Source organism: Peromyscus californicus, unplaced genomic scaffold (assembly GCF_007827085.1).
Source record: "Peromyscus californicus insignis strain IS unplaced genomic scaffold, ASM782708v3 Scaffold_6__1_contigs__length_162567912, whole genome shotgun sequence".
Lineage (NCBI taxonomy): Eukaryota > Metazoa > Chordata > Mammalia > Rodentia > Cricetidae > Peromyscus > Peromyscus californicus.
In genome coordinates, this window is record NW_026294584.1 from 122,284,993 (window position 1) to 122,294,661 (window position 9,669).

A 9,669-nucleotide genomic window follows, 5' to 3' on the forward strand; every position below is an offset into this window, starting at 1 on the left:
CATGCCAACAATTTGGGTCAGATAAATGAAGCTATTAACAGTAAAGGTGAGTCCAGAGTCCAGTTCTTATAGGTTCTACAGATGACATTCCAAAAAGTGGCCTGGGCCAAGCAAGTCCCATTCAAAAGCTTATTCCTGAAGAATCAAGCAGGTCATCCATGGCTGGCCCTTCATGTGCACCAGTGTTACCAACTGAAACTTCATTCCTCTGCATTAGAAATTTCGCCAAATCCCTTGCTGCCAACTTTCAAATCCTGCTATTTTTGTGACTATCACCATTATTCTGATAAAATATGAGCACCATTCCTTGCAGAAAGAATTCAGGTATCTGGGGCAGCTTCTAGGGTAGTAATTCAGTTTGTTTTGTTTTTTGAGTTTGTAAGTTATTTCCTGACCAGATGCAGTATCTATGTTGATATAAGCAAAATGGTGCAGGACTTTCAGATTATAGCAATATAGCGGATAGCTCCAGAGACTGAAGATTACATGATAGTTAAGGGACTATGATCCTGAAGGTATCAGACTGGTGACCAATGTCAAGTTACCCATCGTCACTAAGGTCTCCATTAACTCATCCGATAAATGAGAGTGATAATAATGCCTAGCTCATGGGATTTTCATGAGAATTATGTGGAACCCATGAAAAAATTGTACATGCTTAGCACACAAGGAATGCATGATATATGTTAAATTACTGTCATTGATGTCATCATTACTCAAATGGAGCGATCTGTGATGGGAAAAAAAAATCTACAGACTGTTGCATCCAGCACTCCAGTATGGGTACTCTTTCCAGACTTCTGAAGGAATGGGCCTACAGAGCACTTAGTCATCTTCCCCAGGCCCTTTGGTATGTTGTTTTCTGCCCAGGAACTCAGATGAAATGGAGCAGGCAGAGGTGGCCAGTTCATTCTCTGTTAGTCATCACCCACAAGCTGTAGGCTGTCAGAATCCTTGAGAACCTCATCCTATAAGCCCACATCTGAGACAACTTGAAAATACTCACGGCATTATAAATATATATTCATAATTATGAATATAGTTATATATAGTATATAATTATACTATAAATATAAATGTAAATAATTAATTATAAGTATAAATTATATATATATATATATATATATATATATATATATATATATACATACACACAGATTCTATCATTTGTAAAATGCTTCCTTAGACTGCTAGATTTGCTCTGGAAACTGTGGGTGTAGGCTGGGCAGATATTTGCTTTGACTTTTCAAGGGGCTCATATAAGCAAGAGGTAACTGGCTGACCAATCAATGACATTTTGATCCAGGACACTAAACATTTGTACATACAAAATGTGTAACTGTGCCAGTTATCTTCCTGTTACCGTAACAAATATCTGAGAAAATTAATTTTTAAAGAGAAAGGTTGTTTAGGTTCATAGTTCTGAAGGTTTCCGTCCATGAATGTGTACCATTGCTGCAGGTCTGTGGGGAGGCAGTGCATCATGACAGGGTCATATGGAAGAGCAAAGTCATTAACCTCATGGACAAGACAAGAAAGAACAAAAAAGGAATAGACTGGGTCCTGCTCCTTCTCTGAACCTCTTGCTTTGATGAGCAGAAGATCTCTGCCTTTCTTGTAAAGTATTCTCCACCTCCCAATAGCACCAACATGGTGCCCTCACTTTTGACTTATGTGCCTTTGGAGGGACATTTAAGATTCCAACTTCAGCAATAACATATTTGGGTTACCATTTCTAAATACTTTATATACCGGAGATTATACATTCAAAAATCTTTGAGTATGAATGCCTTTAGCAAAGTAGAACTTGTTGATGTTCTCAGTCACCACCTACCTCCCTGCACCAGGCTTACCTTCTGTTTCTACACTCACTAGTGGGTGCACATTGCTGAATCATACGCTTTTCTACGGTCAACTTTGTGAGAAACCTCCACATCTGTCTGCTTCCCATAATGACTGAAATAATTTACCTTTCAATCAATGATGTGTAAGGGTTCCATTTCCTCCATATTCTCATTTATTTAGCTTTTCTCTTTCTCATAACTAAAAAAAAATGATGGCATTTATTTGTTTATGAGGGACACACATACCACCATGTTCCCATGGAGGTCCAAGAATAACTTTCGGGAGTTGTTTTTCTCCTTCCATCACATGGGTCCCAGGATTACATTCAGGTCCTCGGGCTCGGCAGGAAGCACCCTCACCTGCTGAGCCATCTTGGAATATCCCTTCCTCCCCTCCCCCATGAGTCCGGGGGTTTTGCCTGCATATATGTCTGTCTACCACATGGTACCTGCTGCCCATGGAGGCCAGAAGAGGGCATTATTTACCCTGGTGCTGCAGAACTTACAGAGAGCTACCATGTGGGTACTGGGAATCAAACCCAGATCCTCTGGAAGAGCAGCCAGTACTCCAGTACTCTTAACTGCTGAGCCATTTCTCCAGACCTCTCACCAATTCTTTCCTATAAAGGCCATTCTAACAGGCATGAAGACCTGTTCTTCAATAGTGATTATGAATATGCTTTTCATATACTTGTTGGCCATTTGTGTATTTCCTTTAAAATGCATATTCAAATCCTTTGTACACTCACTTTCTTACCATTGAAATCTGAATTCCTTGTATAACTTAGATATGAACCTCTTGTCACACATATGGTGTGGGTCAGATGTATTTGTTCCCATTCTCTTGTTTCCTCAGCTGTGTGTGGCACTTTATAATTTGAGATGGACCCATTTGTCTGAATTTGATGCCTGATCTCTTGAGTTCACATACAGCAGTCTAGCAAAGTGCATGTATAATATGATAATTTCAAAGTAATGAAAAAAAAACAGACTTAGAATACAAAAACTATGGGAATTTTTTTAAAGCCAAGTGGGAGAAGATATATGCATGAATATCTGAAAGAGTTTAGGCTCTAGTTTAAGTTCTCCAAATAACAAGAAAAAACTCCACTCTCGGGCCTGGCTCTGCCTCTAACAGACTTATATAAAAGTTAAGTGTAGTCAAGTTTCCTAGAACCTCTAAGATCACAGAAGTGTTAACTTTCTGGAAACTTCAGTTTGCCCATCTGTAAAATGAATGGGTTTAAGCGGATCATATCTTAAGTTCTTTTCAGATCCTAAATCCTCTGGCACTCGCTAAATTGAGTTACAATGACCTCACTTCCAAAAACTAGGTAAGTTACCATTTATACACTGCATGTCTATTCGGAGCTTGCTCTCTTCGTGCTCATAAAACTCAGACACTGATTCTCTGTTCTAAAAGACAGCTTGTACATGAAGGCAAGGTTTGAACAGGGATAGTCAAAGGTACAATGTGAAGTGAAATCAGGTGAGAGAGGATTTCAATAGATGATCCATCTGGAAGATAAGCACTTGGTTATCTATGATGGAATGTGGTTAGTGATTTATCAGAGACAACTGTTTACATGCTCACCAATGGAAAAAAAAAAGCATGAGACTGCTTTTTCATAAAAATAAAAGAAGTCCAGGAAAAATGGGACAAACCTGGCAGACAACCTATAAGAAATAAAGAGGAAATTCTGTGATCTCAAGTATTTATAAAATGTACATAAAACAGGTTGTGTGTGTGCTGAACCTATCTGTCAGTCTTTCTGTTATAACCTCATAGGCCCCAGGTCTAAAACTAAGTGTGCGTATTATGTTTATGAAAATGAGGACAGTGAATTTCAGCACCATGATTTCTAAGCCTTTTCCTAGAGGAACCAAAGTGAACTGAAACTAAAAATGGTATAAAGGTGACTTCAGTACCAGAAGACAAGTCACTCTGCCCTTGCCTAGAGTCTCTGGGAATGACACCAACACAATGTGCAGATAGCGATTAGGTTAGCAATCAGCCAAGAACTTTCTTTTTTTCCAATTTAAGATTTTATTTTATTATTTTTAATTATATGTGCATGTCTCTATGTGGGTACATACAAGTAAGTGCAGGTGTTCTCAGAGGCCAGAAGAGGGCATCAGATCCCTTAGAGCTGGAGTTACAGACAGTTGTGAGTGGGTACTAGAATTGAACTCAGGTCATCAACTAGAACAGGAAGCATCCTTAACCACCGAGCCATCTCTGAAGGCTCAAGAACAGTGGTAAAAGGAATCCTGAGTTGTAAAGACCTTTCTGGGTTGTTGTTTTAGTCACAACATCATTGCCACCATGACGGGCTTTTACCTGCTGCTGACTTGAGCTACTATTCTTTCTCTTACCAAACTCATTCTGGGGATTAAGTAAGCTAGCAAGCTGTCTTAGGAGGGATGTCTACATTTATAAATATGCTACTCTATTTCTAAGATAGATTACTATATGCTGTAAGATCTCTTCTTCTACCTTCTAGACACATACCTAGTCACCATTCCTGTTCCTTCATCATCAGGTGTAGCTATTTAATTGAGCTTTGGCCAATAAAATCTGGAAGGGAGAGGAGCTTGAAGCCATTTCTTGTGTATACCACAGGTCTTCCTCCTATGGTTTTTATTCACTCTCCCCCCTTCTTCTGTGGGAAGAGATATGAGTCAGAAGACTTAAAAGCCAGTTACAATGTGGAAATCATTTGAGCCAGGATTGGCCATGTGGAGGTCATCTGGACAGGGACACGGTTACAAAAGAGTGAAATAAGCTTGCCTTATTTAAACCACTAAGATTCTTTCATCTATTTGTGACAGCAGTTAGAATTACAATAATGAATATCTCAATATTTAATGAATGCTTACTATGTGATAGGCACACACACACACACACACACACACACACACACACACACACACACACCCCTCTTCAGTTCTCACAAAGCCTCATGATAGAAATACTGTTAGAGTCACAGAGAACTTAATGACTTGTGCAAATGCACACCGCTGTGCTAAACCGACCCTGGGTTTTAACCATTTCCCTTCACTACCTCTCTCAGTACAGTATACACTTCTAGGTGTACTGCCTGCCAAAATTATTTCTTAGTTTATGTTAGCTACCCTTATACAGCTGAAACATAAACCACAATGGAAGACAAGCAAGTGAAAACAAAGAAATATATTTCTAAAATTCTAACTAAAACTTACAAAAGCAAAGATTTTGTAAGTTACTAAGATCTGTAATATGGAAGTAAAAGATGATGAAAATTTAAAAGTTAGGGTTAAGTTGGTAATCCAAAACATTTCATTTCTATAGCTTAATAACAACAATGGGATTTCAAATAAAGAATGTCTGTGATGTCAGGAAATAATTGGCAAAGCTGTTATTTCTCACTAAGATTTATGGAATTATACAATCACCATGCATCCAATCATGGAAGACATTTTAATGACATGAAGAAAATGCTTATGACACAATGAGACTCAATTACATAACTACGCCCAAAATGGGATGAATGCAAATCAACCATTCAAAAAGTGTCCGCTGGCTACCAATTACATGCTAAGTTTAAGCCTAGGATCTGGCCATATGGTCCCTGCCTCCAAAAGTATATGGTCTGGCTTTCTCAAAAGTGTATGCTTTCTCAAAAGACCGGCGGAATTGCTTTCCCAGGGCTTGGTTTCTTTATCTAAATAATAAGGAAGTTAGAAAAGACCATAGCTAAGGTCTCTAAGGTAATTATGTTCTGCATGTGAAATAGGATCTTTTATTCAAGTAGAGAATAAGATACCATTTGATTTATCTACAAGCTTTTGACTCAACTAACCCGGTAAGCATCACCATAAACCTATTAATGTTAGTTTTACTTTTAAATGCTTACTATCTTCATTTAACCAAAACTAAGGGGTTTCTTGAGAGATAAGATCCTTAGATCTAATACGGAGAGAGTTCTGAGAAAATTGAGATGTTCAGACTCCTTACTTTCATGTAAAATAATTAACTTACATGCTAAAACTAATTTTAATTATACAAACTTCAATTAGTAACTTTTTGTATTAGAATGAATTCATAGGCAGTTAAAAAAACAAAAGAACAAGGATTATGCATATGTAAAAACTCATTCAGTTGTCCAAAATTTTTAGACAAGCATCACATCTGGCATGAAGGCTAATGATGATCACAAGAATGACATACTTTGAAGTTTCACATGCATTATTTTAAAACTAGATTATTTGTCTAGAGATTGGAAGGAATAGCATCCTGTTAATATTTCAGTGAGGGAGGGAGGGAAGGAGGGAAGGAGGGAGAGATTTTTTTTCAAGGTCTAAAAATTGTGGTTTTTAAAAGGCATATTCCTATTTTGTTCTCAAAATGCAGTGTTCTTTGAAAGAATATTCAAATCTGGTCGCCCTCTACAGTGCCATCTCTCTTTTCTCTGCACTTACCACATACATCGACATAATTAGGCTAACACCAAACATATTGCCCTTTCAAAGTCAAGTAAAGAAAACTCAAGGGGGACTAAAGGGAACCCTGGGGAGGTTGATAAGCGTCTCAGCATAGCCAGCTCCAATGCAGGAACAACTCCTTCCATTAACATGAAGACCCAATTTTCATGGGAATGTACATCCCTATCTCTGTGATTCCATTCCACTCCAAAGACACCAGTCTTCATCAATGCCCTCCTAGCAGGAATGCCAAGATCAAATCCTTTTTGACCAACAAATAAATTCTGTCCTCAAGAACAAGACAGATTCACTGAAGATTCATTTAGAGATGTAGTGGAGGATTTAAGTGAGAAGCAAATTTAATTATGTTCTTGGTTTCCTGGTCTACTTCACTCACCACTATGACCAAAGGCTTCTGAGTGGCAGTGCGTGCAATATTTGCCATCCTTTGCAAAGTTACCAAATGACAGTTTGTAAAATGGGGAACAATGAACAATTTAAAGAACCCATCAGATATCCAATAACTGGGTCACATTTCCAACTTTCATGATCACCATGCCTCATCTGTCTTCTGCTGGCCCTCAATAATTTTTCCCACCACACAGCAGTGACCATCTCCCAGTCACAAGCTCCTTCTGCCACTGCTGACACGTGTCCTTCCTAATGTTCCCCTGACTGAAGCCAAATCAATGCCAGGATCAAGTAGAAGTAGGCTAGGCTTCCCTTCTTAAGCTTGCCTTGGGAAAGAGGGAAATTAGTTTAAATAAACAATATGCTGATTTAAAAAGAAATGAATTGAATCACAGGGAGTCAGGGACCATTTCTCTTGCTGGCTTTGCCAGTGCCTTTGAGGAGAAAGTTGTAAAATCACAATACCCCCTGTCTGACCTGATGTGTTGTTTTAATCTGCAAAACCTGGCTACATAACACCTAATGGTTATGTCCGTCCATGTTTACTATCCACCATGTAGTGCTCCAAGCATTTTATCTGCTTACTTTCACTTAACCAGCACAGTCCCTTGGGATGGCTACTGTGATTAATCCCACTTTAGAGCCAAGGAAACTAACGCTTAAAGAGGTAAAGTGACTTTCCCACAGGGACATGGATCTTAATTGCACTTCTGGGCTTTAAAACAGTGTTGGCTTGGTTTCAAAAATCATACCTTGGTGCCTGGTTCATACCACTGTCTTCATGAAGTCTTTTCTAAAACTTGGATGCTGCTAGAGAACTTTGGAGTCACCCCTCACCACCAGCCATTAGATTAGCTGTATTTCCCCAAGACCACCTCTGGAGAACGCCTCATCACAGGGTATAGCACCATCTCTCTCCCACTCCCAAGAAAACACAGACTTTCCAAGTTGTCTTGAAAGGCCACATCTAGGTCTCCATTTCTACCATAACCATCTGCTTTTAAGTCCTGTCTTACATGCAGTCTACACAAAAAGTGAAGAGACAAAAACAGATAATATAGTCTAGACCCAACGTGCTTTTTTCTCTCTCTCTCTGTCTAGCTATCTCTACTGTTCATTTGTTATCTATTCTGCAACCTAGCATTGCCTTTCCCTAGAGCTTACTAAGGTATACTCTGACCCACCAGTGGCTGCAAAATAGTTAATAGTTTCAGGAGAACATGAAGTATAAGTAAACACTTCTCAGATAGCTATGCAAGACACCGGGGGAGAGACGAGGCTATAGGGATCAAAAATGTAAGATTATTGCTATTGAATCTCTCCCCTAGCATTAACGACTTCGAAAGTAAATTTCGTGATAATGTGCTCTTCCAACTTCCCCAGAATTTCTTGGCTTGAATATCCTGAGGAAATACAATCACGCTCTCTTTCTCAAAGTTGTTCAACATTGACAACTAATGATGCTCTCTGGTTTAAAGCTGATTCTTTCAATAACGTGTATCAAGGGTTTCTCCTGAACCCCGCTTTGGGCTGCCACTTTGAAGTTGAGACTCGGATTCAGGTGCAGTCTCCAAATCCCCCCCCCGTCCCCCCCCGCCCCCCCCCACCTCTGCCTCCCATCCTTGCTCTCAGATACACACCCTCACCCTGCAAACAGTCAGCATTTTCAATCCTCTGCTAATAGGAACACAACTTTTATAGCTAACCAAAAAGAAATCTGTAGTTTCAAAGTTTCATAATCTTTTCCAGAAAGCCTCCAGAATTTGACAGTGGCTTTGCCTTTCAGTTAAGGGTCCCAGTACTACCCCTATGGCAAGGGCTTGAACCAGTCCCAACGGAGGGCTTGTAAGTACCACGTATCACCACCTATCTCCAAAGGAAGGGTCAGATCTCACACTGAAATACTCATAGTGAATTTTGTCTGCTTATCGCCTGAACTCAAGTTCTACCTTGGTCAGAGATGCAGTCCGATTGTGTCTATGGCTTTCTTACAAGGGCTTTTTCCCCCTTCCTTGCCTCCCTCACCCAGTTGCAGCCTTTGGTCCCCATTTAAAAAAAAAAAAAAGAAGAAGAAGAAGAAAGAAAGAAAGAAAAGGAACAGCTAGCTGCTCCCTGCAGCGACAGAAGAGGCGCAGCGGTCTGGCAGGCCCGAGGTTGCGGGGCTGAGGTGCCCCTTTGTTGAGCGGGCTACAGATGGTGTCCCGGCGCGGGGCTGCGCCTAGGCGGGCGGGCGGGAGGGGGGTAGGTGGAGGCTGGGGGGGGGGGGGGGGGGGGTCGGGAGGGGTGGAGACTGGGAAGGGGGTCGGGCGGGAGGGGAGGAGACGGCTGAGCAGCCAATCAGCGCGCAGCCCATCAGCTGACCGCTTTTGCTTACACCAGGTGCACGCCGGCTGCAGGGAGCACAAAGCGGGGCGCACGGAGGGCGCAGGCAGGGAGCCGCGGAACCAGGCGAGGCCCGTGCGCCCCGGTTTGCAGCGCTTGCCGGGCAGGGACCGGGGCCCACGGCGTCCTCCCAGGCAGCGGCATCCGTGCCACTGCATCCCGAGGCGCCTAGAACGCCTTCCCTGAGACCTGATCTTTCGCCGCCCCGCCCTCTGAACCCCGTTTCTTCTACTCTCCTTCCCAATTCTGCCTGTCTCTACTCCGACCCCCAAGAACCGGATTTAGCTCAGCCCCGCGCAGCAGCTGTTGCTCCTGCGGCTGTCTCGCCTTGCGTCTTGGTGCTCTGCCGGGGGTCCCCCGAGGAGCCAGTGCGCGCTGCAAGCAGGGAGGAGGCGCTGCTCCTCCGGTCCTCATCCTCAGGCTGCTGCTACTGCTGCTGCTGCTACTGCTGCCACCGCCGCCGGCTCCGTGCGCACCCCGACACCCCCACCAGCCGGGCCTTAGGGTAAGTGCCGGACCAACTGGGCCGCAGCAGGAGGTTTGGGAGGCAGCGAGGGGGGAGTGGAAG

At 42.1% G+C, this 9,669-nt stretch overlaps 1 protein-coding gene and 1 long non-coding RNA gene across 4 annotated transcripts in view; one reads left to right on the forward strand and one right to left on the reverse strand.

The window, feature by feature from the left end:
- LOC128099014 (uncharacterized) overlaps nucleotides 1-9,669 on the reverse strand; it is a 61,816-nt gene that overhangs the window by 44,076 nt on the left and 8,071 nt on the right. The window lies entirely within an intron of this gene.
- The window catches only part of Lrrn1 (leucine rich repeat neuronal 1), a 38,181-nt gene continuing 37,605 nt past the window's right edge, over nucleotides 9,094-9,669 (forward strand). For both annotated transcript variants that reach the window (XM_052720659.1, XM_052720658.1), the window contains exon 1: nucleotides 9,094-9,606. The gene's annotated coding sequence lies outside the window, so the exon portion shown is untranslated. The remainder of the gene's footprint in view (nucleotides 9,607-9,669) is intronic.